Here is an 8,166-nt window from a genome sequence, read left to right as displayed (position 1 = left end):
TTTGCAGAGCTGACTTTTTACTGCTTGTGCTTCCTCACTTGCTGCTCAACTTTGGCACCAGTGACTTTAAACCTGAAACTGGATCAACCTGACTGGGAATGTGGAGTTACATCAGGAGAACAAGAGGAAAACCTTTGGATCTGAGGAGGACCTGCTGCTTTACTTCTTCAGCTTCTGGATCGTCTCAATTGAAATACTTTCAAAGCTTGATTCAAATCTCATTTTCTTACATGGAAACTCTAAAACAGATGATCCACATTGGTTCAACAGCAGCATCTGATCTGAGCTTCAGCAACAACCTACAAAACATCTCAGCATCAACATCTGAGTCCAACATGCTAAATTCAGCTGACCTGCTCAAAGAAGTTCAACAAACCTTCAGAAACTCAACATCACAACTAAACCAGAGTCTCTGAACACAGTCAAACATCTCCAAGCAGGTCAAAGGAGTTAGCATGTTCTACTCCACATGCTAGCACCAACATGTTGTGAAAGCTCCTCAGCGAACAGACCAACCACCAAAGCTGAGCTAGAAGAACCTTGGATCTGAATGACCTCTATTAGTGTTTCAATGCAACAAACTGTGATCTGAATCCAACCTCTGAACCAGTCTGACTGAGCCGATCCAGAAGCTGGAGAACCAAAGCAGCAGCTTCAGGTCTCCTCACATCTAAACCTTCTCCTCTTCTCTCACCATCTGAACTCCACATTCAGTCACATTAACACAGTTACAGGTTTAAAGTCACCGCTTGAGCTCAAAGTGCACTTACCCAAAGGGTTGCTCCATGTGCTTCCTCCATCTAAACCAGGTCAGGTCAAAGGTCAGACTGTCAAACAGGAAGTAAAGGCTTCCACTTCCTTTTATAGGGCGGGGCAAAGCAGGCTCTAGCAGCAGGGCTGGATTTCTGGGTAACTGAGGCCAGAACACGTCTCTACAGTCTGTCTGTCCATCTGATCCATGAAGAAACTGAAGCTGACATCAGGGGACACCAGAATCACAGCTTTGTCATCAGAACCTTCACAGTGGAGCAGCTGCTCTTTAGACCAGGGTCTCAGGAGAAACCTGTCTCTGATGGTTTTACTCTGAATGGAGATCAAGAAATGTTGCCTTTTGTTCTTCATTTGGTTGTCTGAGAACTTTACACTTTGAAATCATCATGTCCAACAATTTATCAGCAACCAGAACTTACCAGAACCATTTCAGCTTAACTTTGGTTTCATGTTGTAGTGACCATCCAACAGGTCAACACTTGTTTCAAGCTTTTTCTCGTTGCTTTTCCTTGTTAGCTTGTTAGTCTTCAGGAGCCTTCAGAGAAATGAGCCTACAGACCACACAGAATACTTTCTACAGACTGAGCTGTTTGATCACACAGCTGAAACACTTTCCCTCTATGACCAGTCTTTGTTTTCACTAAGTCACTTCACAGCGGTGGAGTTTAAGTCATCTGAGCTAAACAAGTGTAAAGTTGCAGGAGGTCTCACATTTAGTGCACATTATTTTACACATTTTATCAGGAGAAACATGAATGAATAATACATGTTAATCTAAAGAGACTCTGCAGCCTGTGGAGGAAAATAAAGAAGGTGCTTAAAGTCTGTGCAGGGTCCCAACTCAGTTACTGTCTGCAACAACTACCCCGTCCACTAGAGGGAGCACTGATACTTCCACCAGCTCTGCTTCAAAGTTAAACAGGAAATAACTGCATTCACTGGTTTTATCAGACTGTCAAATCTGTAAAACAACAAAATAAAGCTATTATTCAGCTTGGTTTATTCTTTACCTATTGGTTTAATATTTTGGTTTAATTCTAATTTTACTTTACAGACTTTCCCCAGCTTACCTTCTTCCTGGGAGGCTTCTAGGAACTTAAATGTTCTTCTAATTCCTGAATCTTTTTGTTTTCTATCTCCTTTTTATGAGATTAGAATGGAATTATTTTCACTTCAATGATTTCCCTGCCTCCCAGAGGTTAGATGCTGAGGTCCCTGGTTGATCATTGTATTCCAAATATGAAGCCCACTCTGCTTTAAAATATTTGATAAATGCTTCATCCTTAACCAATGATGTATTAAATTTCCAGTTTTTGTTTTGTGTGGTTACTTTTTTATGTATTAGGGTAATAGAAACTGGAGCATGATCACTGACAGCAATTAGATGTATTACAGCATCTGAAATGTCAGACAGCAGCAAGTTTTTGGCAGTGGGCAGGGGTTAAGGTTCTTGCTTAGGTACCCAGAGTGCAGGCACTGGGGATCGAAGTGGGTACTTGCAACCTTCTCAGAGCATAAGCACACTGCTCTAACCACTAGGCCACCACTCCCCATGTATCAGAGCTCTGATTACCCCGTATGTTCCTAACAGAGCACTTCGCTCTCAGACTGCAGGTCTGCTGGTGGTTCCTAGAGTCTCTAAAAGTAGAATGGGAGGCAGATCCTTTAGCTATCAGGCTCCTCTCCTGTGGAACCAACTCCCAGTTATCAATATCTGCTTTAGACTTTGTTACACAGTCAAGCCATTCATCAATGACATCAATAACCTCTTGACAATTAGTGAGAAGGATGAGCCTGTCTCTCCCCACACAGTTTATTCTTGGAGGCATGCATGACAAACAAACTCTAAGATCATCTTCCACTTGTAAACAAGCTCTGCATTTGTTCTTCATTACAGTCAGAGTTGAAAATGTTGATTCACAGAGGTAAGTGGTTGGAAACATGTCAGGTTTAAATACCTAAAACATTCATTAAACAACACAAGGGAAGAAAGACAACAAACGTTAGTTTGGTTTTATTTGAGAGGACAACAGCAGAGATGTGCTCAGTTACAACTCCTTACTGCTCTGAAAACACACCCTGTGCTTCCTCTCTCTTTATTGTGTTCAGGGAGGTCCCTAATTAGAAACCATTTATGATGTGACATTCAAGATAATACAACGCCATTCACACAGTTCAGTTCAGGTCTTGGAAAAAGAGTTATATCTCTGCAGGCCTTCTGCAATGATAAGAGAGACAGTTGAAAAACATAGTATGAGGTAAGATGAAGCATGGTATATGTTCCAGTAAATAAATCACAATAATAACTAGAAAAAGCTGTTCCTACGCAACAGCGAGTGAGAATGCTAATATGCAGAATGATTTGAGAAGATGCAGAAGTCTTATGCAGAAGAGAAAAAAAGCTGAAAAACATTGAAGAATTTGAAAAATTTGAAGAAATTGAACAATTTGAAGTAATTTGTAGTAGTAGTAGTAGTAGTAGTATCAGTTGTAGTAGTAATAGTAGTAGTAGTAGTATCAGTAGTAGTAGTAGTAGTAGTAGTATCAGTAGTAGTAGAAGTAGTAGTAGTTGTGTCAGTAGTAGTGGTATCAGTAGTAGTAGTAGTTGTATCAGTTTTTAAAGAATTTGAAGGAATTTGAAGTAATTTGTAGTAGTAGTAGTAGTAGTATCAGTAGTAGTATTAGTAGTAGTAGTAGTATCAGTAGTATTAGAAGTAGTAGTAGTAGTAGTATCAGTAGTAGTAGTATCAGTAGTAGTAGTAGTTGTATCAGTTTTTAAAGAATTTGAAGAAATTTGAAGAATTTGAAGGAATTTGTAGTAGTAGTAGTAGTAGTAGTATCAGTAGTACTAGTAGTAGCAGTTGTTGTATTAGTAGTAGTATCAGTAGTACTAGTAGTAGCAGTTGTTGTATTAGTAGTAGTAATAGTAGTAGTACCAGTAGTCGTAGGAGTAGTATCAGTAGTAGTAGTAGTAGTAGTATCAGTTTTTAAAGAATTTGAAGGAATTTGGAGAATTTGAAGGAATTTGTAATAGTAGTAGTAGTTGTAGTACTAGTAGTAGTAGTATCAGTAGTACTAGTAAAAGTATTTGTTGTATTAGTAGTAGTAATAGTAGTAGTATCAATAGTAGTGGTAGTATCAGTTTTTAAAGAATTTGAAGGAATTTTGTAGTAGTAGTACTAGTAGTAGTAGTAGTAGTAGTAGTAGTATCAGTAGTACTACTACTAGTAGTAGTTGTATTAGTAGTAGTAATAGTAGTAGTATTAGTATTAGTAGTAGTATTAGTAGTAGTAGTATCAGTTTTTAAAGAATTTGAAGGAATTTTATAGTAGTAGTACTAGTAGTAGTAGTATCAGTAGTACTAGTAGTAGTAGTTGTATTAGTAGTAGTAATAGTAGTAGTAGCAGTAGTAGTTGTTGTAGTAGTAGTAGTAGCAGTAGCAGCAGTAGTATCATTAGTAGTAGTAGTTGTATCAGTAGTAGTAGTAGTAGTTAGTAGTATCAGTAGTAGTAGTAGTAGTAGTAGTAGTAGTAGTAGTATCAGTAGTACTAGTAGTAGTAGTTGTATTAGTAGTAGTAATAGTAGTAGTAGCAGTAGTAGTTGTTGTAGTAGTAGTAGTAGCAGTAGCAGCAGTAGTATCATTAGTAGTAGTAGTTGTATCAGTAGTAGTAGTAGTAGTTAGTAGTATCAGTAGTAGTAGTAGTAGTAATAGTAGTAGTATCAGTAGTAGTGGTAGTATCAGTTTTTAAAGAATTTTAAGGAATATGTAGTAGTAGTAGTAGTAGCAGCAGTAGTAGTATTAGTAGTAGTATCAGTAGTACTAGTAGTGGTAGTAGTTATATTAGTAGTAGTTATAGTAGTAGTAGCAGTAGTAGTTGTAGTATCAGCAGTAGCATCAGTAGTAGTAGCAGTAGCAGCAATAGTATCATTAGTAGTAGTAGTAGTAGTAGTAGTAGTAGTATCAGTAGTACTAGTAGTAGTAGTAGTTGTATTAGTAGTAGTAATAGTAGTAGTAGTAGTTTCAGTAGTAGTAGTAGCAGTAGTAGTATCAGTAGTAGTAGTATTAGTAGTAGTACTAGAAGTATCAATAGTAGTAGGAGTAGTATCAGTAGTAGTAGTAGTAGTAGTAGTAGTATCAGTTTTTAAAGAATTTGAAGGAATTTGAAGAATTTGAAGGAATTTGTAGTAGTAGTAGTAGTAGTATCAGTAGTACTAGTAGTAGTAGTAGTTGTATTAGTAGTAGTAATAGTTGTAGTAGCAGTATTAGTTGTTGTAGTAGCAGTAGCAGCAGTAGTATCATTGGTAGTATCAGTAGTAGTAGTATCAATAGTAGTAGTAGTAGTAGTAGTAGTAGTATCAGTAGTACTAGTAGTAGTAGTAGTTGTATTAGTAGTAGCAATAGTAGTAGTATCAGTAGTAGTTGTAGTATCAGCAGTAGCATCAGTAGTAGTAGCAGTAGCAGCAGTAGTATCATTAGTAGTAAAAGTAGTAGTAGTAGTAGTAGTAGTAGTAGTATCAGTAGTAGTAGTAGTAGTAGTAGTAGTAGTAGTTGCAGTATCTGTTGTAGTAATAGTATTGATATAAGTTGTATCAGAAGAACTAGAAGGAATTTGAAGAATTTGAAAAATTTGAAGGAATTTGCATTCATTTCAATGGGAGCAAAAAACGCACAAAAAGTACAAATACTTCAAAAAGTATAAAAGTTACCATAACCATGAGACATAGCAGTAATGTCGAGAACGAGCCGAACGTTTTGGTACGAAAATCGTTGAAATCGGTTGAAGTATGCAGGAGTAGTTAGACGCACAAAAACGTACGGAATAATAATAATAATAATAATAATAATAATAATAAAGAAAAACAGGAAAACAATAAGTGAGAATGCTGTATAGCATTCTCACTGATAAACACAAACACAATAATACATGAGAGATATTAGTCATTTGAAAAACACTTTGTCTGAATAAACTCAAATCTTAAAACCTTTTTAATAGTAATGAGTAAATATGTGATAAATGCCATAAACATGGTAAATAAAAATAAACATGTAGAGAATAATAAAAATAATTCTAACAAAACAGCAGCAATATTTTCATGTCCTCAGCAGTCAGTTCAGGAAACTCATGTGAGAGGGAGGCCCAAAAGTTTGCATGATTTTCCTGTTGGAATCTGGCCTTCAATGTTCTGTCACAAGATAACTCCAAGAGCTGTTCTTCTGTTTTACCTCTTAAGCCATTTCTTGTTGCATCAGGTGAAAATGGATCAGCACCCAGTCCCAGGCATCAGTGTTCACATCAGAGAAATATGAGCTGAAGTTCTCACACAGTGATGTTAGGTATGAAGTCACAACATCCCTCACAATAGCAACAGACAGCTTCTCATTGTTTAAAAAGTCAGTCAGTTGGGGAACATGTCTGTTATTCCATCTTTTATTCTTCTTCTTCTTCTTCATAAAAGGTGGTGATTTTGTCACTAACTTTAAGGATAGATGTGTAGCTTCCTTGGACGGAGAAGTTGAGGCTGTTCAATATGTTGAATATGTCTGCAAGATAGGCTAACTTGGCAATGCAGTCTGGATCATGAAAGAAATGTACAATGTCCATTTTTTTCCTCTCATAAATTCAGCCATTTCTCTGTGTAGCTAAAAAACTCTGCAACACTTTCCCATGAGACAACCATCACACCTCAGTGATAGAGCAGTGTGTCATGTTCAGCTTCCAGATTTGGGCAAAGTTGACCAAACAGCCGTGATTTCAAAGCTCTGGATTTCACAAAGTTAACTGCAGTGATAGCTGTGTTCAGAACAGAAGATCTGGTTCCATGTCTCTGGAAGCTAGTGCCTGCTGATGCAGGACACAGTGGGTAGCTATAACGCATGGATTGATGGATTTTATCCACGCTTCAACTCCACTCTTTGGGCCGGTCATCACTGCTGAGCCATCCGTACAAACAGAGAGACATTTTTCCAGCTCAGTCTCACTTCAGTCAGAAAAGCATCAACTAGCTTAAACATTTCCTCACCAGTTGTCCTGCCTTCTATCACCTGAAGAGCATTCTCATGATTAAAGGACTGATGTCTCAGCAGGTTATGGAAAAACTAATCCATGCATTTACTTTTAGTAAAAATCAAAAACTGAAACTGTTTTCTCACAGGTCCACAAAAAAAAAATAAAAATAAAAATAAAAAATCAGACAACTGCAGTTAATCCAGAACGCTGCTGCTTGCGTCTGCACTAAGACTAAGAAAGTAGAGAACATCGACCTGGTCCTAAAGTCCTTTTGCTGGCTCCCTGTATCTAAATAAATAGACTTTAAAATCCTTCTGTTAGTCTATAACCCTCCAGACCACTAAATTCTTCTGATTCATGCCTAATCTGGTAATTTGCTTGTACTTGTATAGCACTTTAACTAGACTGACTACCCCAAAGCGCTTTACAACCTGTTGTAGGAAGGTGACTTTCTATATTCTACCTATCTGAAACAAAAGTCCAGAAGACTTTCTTTTAAATGATGATTATAAAGACATTTGCTTAAGATTGACTTTAAGTGTTCTAGTTAATCTTTTAACTGAAACATTAGTTTTAATTTGTAGTCCTATTGTTTATAAAATCAATAATATTTACTCTTAGTTTCTATTTTCCTGTTTTATTTTGTTTCACTTTTACTCACTTATTCCAACTAATTGTTTTTAGTTTTCTACATTTTATTCATATAAAGCAATTTGCGATGGCCTTGTACTGAAATGTGCTATAGACCAGTCCACGTGTGACGTCAGCGCTACATCCGGGTCCCGCGGGTAAGCAAAAACAGTACTTTTCTCGTCTATTACATGACAGAACGGGTGAATGAGAGTGTGCTTTTAGTTAATTTATTTTTGGAATCTAAACAATGCCTACGACTTGTAGTGCTCCCGGTTGCACACAGAGGCATTCCAAATCGTTGGATGTACGTTTCTGTCGTTTACTGAAGGACGGAGAAAGAAGAAAGAAATGGATAATTTCAATGAAAAGGACGCAGGCAGACAATCCCAATCGACTGTGGGAGGCATCGCACCATGACAGAAATTGCAGTCTGCACTTAATCTCCGGTAAATACAACTTAATTCTGCTCTAGTCATTGTTCTACTTAAATAGCGGCGGAGGGGAGGTGGCGATCGCTAGACGGGGTGGGAGAAGTGGAGTCGATGCGCTGCAGCAGCACGCCGCATCATATTTGTTTTCTTCGTGCAATAATGTGCACCAGACAGCGGCTGCATTACGCCCCCTGTTCACACCCGCTAGTACTTCTGTGTTTACGCTGCAACGTCGCCTACACCCCCACCCATTTTAATAAGACAAAAACACCAAAATAATTCGTAGTGAACAATGTTTTTTTAACCTACCGGTGGCAGGTCTT

General features: G+C 37.6%; 1 long non-coding RNA gene across 1 annotated transcript; it reads right to left on the bottom strand.

Annotated features, from left to right (window-relative positions):
• Nucleotides 1–2,778: 2,778 nt before the first annotated feature.
• On the bottom strand, nt 2,779–6,880 carry LOC118560297. Its single transcript, XR_004929257.1, has 2 exons — nt 5,687–6,880; nt 2,779–3,077 (listed from the first exon to the last, which is right to left on the bottom strand). It is a non-coding gene; the product is annotated as an uncharacterized LOC118560297 (long non-coding RNA).
• Nucleotides 6,881–8,166: the final 1,286 nt, after the last annotated feature.

The sequence above is a fragment of the Fundulus heteroclitus genome, unplaced genomic scaffold (genome assembly GCF_011125445.2).
Source record: "Fundulus heteroclitus isolate FHET01 unplaced genomic scaffold, MU-UCD_Fhet_4.1 scaffold_416, whole genome shotgun sequence".
NCBI classification, from domain to species: domain Eukaryota; kingdom Metazoa; phylum Chordata; class Actinopteri; order Cyprinodontiformes; family Fundulidae; genus Fundulus; species Fundulus heteroclitus.
This window is presented reverse-complemented; position numbering and strand designations above follow the sequence as displayed.